Source organism: Prionailurus bengalensis, chromosome D2, assembly GCF_016509475.1.
Source record: "Prionailurus bengalensis isolate Pbe53 chromosome D2, Fcat_Pben_1.1_paternal_pri, whole genome shotgun sequence".
In the NCBI taxonomy this organism is placed as follows: Eukaryota; Metazoa; Chordata; class Mammalia; order Carnivora; family Felidae; genus Prionailurus; species Prionailurus bengalensis.
The window spans coordinates 21,018,217-21,023,299 of record NC_057351.1 but is presented as its reverse complement, the minus strand read 5'-3'; positions in this window follow the sequence as shown (position 1 = coordinate 21,023,299).

Below are 5,083 nucleotides of genomic sequence, written 5' to 3'. Positions count from 1 at the left end.
GCTCAGTAGTCTTTGCCAGTTTCTTTACCCTCTGATATGACAAAATGTTTTAGGCTCACTCATACATTTTCTACCCCAGATCTGGAATTAGCCATTCCTCCAAGGACAGCAAGGGGATGGTTTTTAGACCACAATCTGGGCACTTGGGATTCTCATCGCTAGTGGGTTGGGGATTGTTCCTACAAAATAGATTTTTTTTGTTGTTTTTTCAACAGAAATGTATCATGTGTTAATACTGATAATTCTAATTTAAATTGAGGATCACTTTTTTTTTTTTTTACCTAACTTCATTGATTTTATACTTAAACTCTTTTCTTTGATGTTGACAACCCTGATTTTCTAATGATAATATTTGCTCTATCCTATCATGTGTATAACATTTTCAAAATAATGATGTTACTATTATTACTAGTAACATGATTACTGAAACACTTTAAAATTGCTTTTCAGTTCATTTCATCCTAAAGTAACCTATTCAAGATGTGTGCTCAGATTATTATATTTTAGTCCTTTGAAATAGTTCCTCGGGGTGCCTGGGTGGCTCAGTTGGTTAAGTGTCCAACTTTGGCTCAGGTCATGATCTCACAGTTTGTGAGTTCGAGCCCCATGAGGGGCTCTGTGCTGACAGTTCAGAGCTTGGAGCTTGCTTAAGATTCTGTGTCTCCCTTTCTCTCTCTGCCCCTCTCCAGCTTGTGCTCTCTCTCTCAAAAATAAATAAATGTTAAAAAAAAAAAAGAAAGAAATAGTTCCTCTCTGTGTGAAGTCACCAACTTGCTACTCAGTTAGGTTTATTTCTGCCATTCTAATTTTCATCCTTCCTATTATGAGTGAGGTTAAACATCTTTTCATGTATTTAAGGGACATTTAAATTTCTTTTTTGTAAACTGTTTTTCTATAGGGTTATTGGTGTTTTTATTCTCTATTTTTTAGAAACTCTTTATATATTAGGGATATTTGCCCTTTGTACTATAAGTTTAAAGTGATTTTTCCCAGTTTGTCATTTGCCTTTGTACTTTATGATATCTTTTGCCCTGTTGAAAGTTTTTTTATGTTTGTATTTGACAGATTTTTTTATCGAATGTTTTCAAATTGATTTTTAAAATTTTTTAGATGTTTATTTATTTTTGAAAGAGACAGAAAGACAAAGCACGAGCAGGGGAGGGGCAGAGAGAGAATTTGAAGAAGGCTCCAGGCTCCGAGCTGTCAGCACAGAACCCGACACAGGGCTCAAAGTCATAAACTGCGATCATGACCTTAACTGAAATTGGACACCTTACCAACTAAACCACCCAGATGCCCCAAACTTATTTTAAATACAAATTTGTACATTTTAGATATTAGCTATGTGCATGCTTTTAAACATGTATTAACTTCTTATAATTATAATATAAAGTTTTATGTTATGGAGTGAACTTAATGAATACTTTGATTTGTGAGTTTTGTGTCATGCTTAGGAAGGCTTTCACAACTCCAAGAGGATAGAAAAATGCATCAGGATGTTTTTGGCTATAAGCTATCAAACTAAAAGTTGTGAGTATATTAAGAATATTTATTATTTTGCATAGCAAAAAATCTGGAGGTATGAAAATCCCAGCATTCATTAATTTTGTGGCTCGAGAATGTCATCAAAAACACAGAATCTTTTTACCATTTTTGTTTCACAATCATACAGTTGACCTTTCAGGCTGGCCTCAGAGGGTCGCCCCTGTTTCAGGTATCACATTCAAACAACTACAGATGTAGGCATTGGAGGCCCCTCCTCACACTTCAGGTTTTGAGAATATGGAAAATCCTTCTCAGAAGTCCCAGGGTGAGTCTCAAGTCTGAACAGTCTCTTACACTCATTTCCAATGCAATGACTGGCCCTGGAGATCGAATCTGCAGGAGTGACTAATGAAGATTTAACCCTGGGACTTGGGAAGGGCCTGAAGCAAATGATTACAACATATCTGAGCATCCTCTGGATTTTGTGAGCAAGAGAGAAAGAAGAAATCACTAGTGTGTAATTTTGCAGTTTCTTTTCTTTTTTTTTACACATAAATCTTTGATCCCCCTAAAATTTATGTTGATGTAAGCAGTGAGCTAGGGATCAAGCTTATTATTTTTTTCCTAAATAACTAGCTACATGTCCTATTTATTAAATAATATATCTTTTTAATCAGCTCTCTTATGAGAGTTCCTAAAAGGAAACACTGAGGAAAAAAGTCTGCTGATCTCATGGGAATTTTTGATCAAGTCTTTAAAATTCATGATCTCATGTAAACTCCTGCGAGGTGGCACTTTGAAATTGGATTGCTCACACCTACCAAGTCCACATGTGAGGGCCTGAGATGTGATTTCTCTTTCCATCTGAAGCCTAGACAAACACTATGGAATACAACTTAAAAATCATGAATCTAATGCTGAGAAGTCGTGTGAAATGCTAGCAGTTTTTTTGTGTGTTGAAAATTGAATGCTTAAATATACTTGTGTCTTATTTGTTATAAAAATAACCAAATGCCAACTATCTTCCAGGCACATAGTATCCTTTAGAAGCATAGATTTTAAGTAAGGATGAGAGACAAAAGCAAATATCTTGTGTGTATATATGTGTGTATATGTATATGTGTACATACGTGTACACATGCGTATGTCTACCTGCATATGTGTGTATGTGTGTGTGCACATGTACATATATACATGCGTACAATGGATGAAAGGCAGTTAAGAGGGATGCAAGTGCCAGGGTATGAGGAGTTTTTAAAATGATTGTTTGGGTTGCCTGGGTGGCTCAGTCGGTCAAGCATCTAGCTCTTGATCTTCGCTCAGGTCATGATCTTGCAAGTTTGTGAGTTTGAGCCCCACGTAGGCTCTGCACTGACAATGCGAACCTGCTTGGGATTCTCTGTCTCCTTTCTCTCTGTCACTCCCCCACTTGTGCTTGCTCACTCTCTCTCAAAAATAAATAAACTTTAAAATATGATTGTTGGAAAGTATTCCCTGATTAGGTGACTTGTGAATAGAGTCATAGTGAGAACAAGAGAGGGAGCTATGTGACTAAGAGAAATCAGTCCAGGCAGGGAACAAAGTGCCAAGACCCTTAGGCAGGAGTGTGCTTGGCACTGGTGGATGGAGTGGAGTGTGTGAGGACATGAGACCAGAAAGCAGAGAGTGAAGGTGCTTATAGGCTTTCATATGGGACTTTATATGCCATTGCAAGGATGTTGGCTCTTCTCTAAATGAGGTTGACAGCACCTAGTGATGAGGCAGAGAGAAGGAGAGAGGATGAGGGAGGGAGGGAGGAAGGAAGGAAGGAACAAAGGAAAGAAGGAGGAAAGAAAGGAAGGAGTGAAGGAAAGAAGGAGTGTAGCAAGTAAGGAGTATCTGATTAATGTTTTAAGAGGATTATTCTGGGTTTTGTGTTGAGCATGGACTATAGGAAGACTAGAGGAACAGCAGAGAGACAAGGCAGGAAGCTATTGTAGTAATTTAGTTGGGAAATGAGGGTGACCTGGAACTGATCAAGGGTGGTGACAAGTAACCATACTCTGGATATACTTTGAAGGTAGAGCAGGGAGATCTGTTGACAGGTTTGACATGGGGAATTAAAGAGAGAGGCAGGGATGATTCCAAGGTTTTTGATTTCAGCAACTGAAAGGATGGATTTGCCATTTGCTGAAATCAGCGAAATTTTGCAGGTTGTAAGATCAAAGTTCTGCTACGGAATGTTGTTTGAGATATCTATTCCACATCCAAGTGGAGATATTGGGCAGACGGTTGATACACAGGAATGGAGTTCAGGGTCGCTCTCCATGCATTTAGGAATTGTCAGTCCTATAGAAAGTAAAACCTCAAGTCTGGTGAGATCACTAGGAAGTCATTGTAGAGAGAGAGAAGAGAAGAGGAGCAGAGACTGGGTCTGGGCATTCCATCATTTAGGAATTTGGAAGATAAGATGGAACCAAGAAAAAAGGCCAAAAAGGAACAAGCAAGTGAATAAGTAGGAGGAAAAAGAATGGCATCTCTGAAGCCCAGTGGAGAAAGTGATTCAGGAAAGAAGGACAGTCACCTGTGCTAACTGATGGTAACAGGTAAGGGGAGGTAACAAGTAAGGGGAGGGCCACAAATGTTATCGTCTTCCCCAGTGTGGACACCATCTGGTGATCTTGATAAGTGGTCTGGAGGAGCAGTCAGTACATGAGTGTCTTGCTCAAGTGGGTTCAACAGGGAATGGGGAAACATGAGGGGGATCAGGAATGCAAATCACTCCTGAGGAGTTTTATTCTTATGTGTGATGAAAATATTGTTAACTGTGTTGACAGACTTGGGACGGTGCTAATTAGCCCCAAATCACTATTTATGTTACTATGGGAAGTTTAAATACAGGGACAATTAGTTTTGCTTTGTCTCCTGGCCAAAAATGAAATACTGACTTCGATTATCTAGGATAATCACCCCTGAGGATGGCCTGAGAGAGTGTGGACAGATCATTACAAACTCATCCACAGTCCTGGAAAAACAACTTGAAATATTTGTCTAACAGATGATCCCTGGCTTTATTTCCTATAAAAGTTATTTCTACTGCATTGAGCAAATTGGGACAAGCCATTCCCATTGGGTCTGTAGGGTGGCAGGTGCTATAGGTGAGTGTGGAACAGAATAACCCCCTTTTGATTCTACAGCACTGCTAGGCTTACAAAGTGATTTTTATCCACTATCTCATCTGATCCTCATAACAACCATATGCTGTAGGCCAGACAATGATGCTATCACCATTTTACAGAGGAGGAAACTGAGGATTCCATTGGCTGAGGGACTGCTTCAGGGGATAGCGCTGGGATGGACATATAAAACTTCTGACCACCTATCTCCTATTCAGTTAGAATCTGCTGCTAACTCAGCCCTACCGCACTTGGCTCCAGTGAACAGCAGCTGGTCTGCTGCCCTGGGTCATGTCTTCCTGGTAACAGGAAGGGAAAGAAGGATGGCATGTAGCCCTCATCATGGTACTTCTACAGCCAGAGGCGCCCAGCCCCACCTCAGTTTCTGGAAGTTGACTCTGGCCTGACTTCTGCTCTCCTCTCTTGGGCCCTTTTGGACTGTC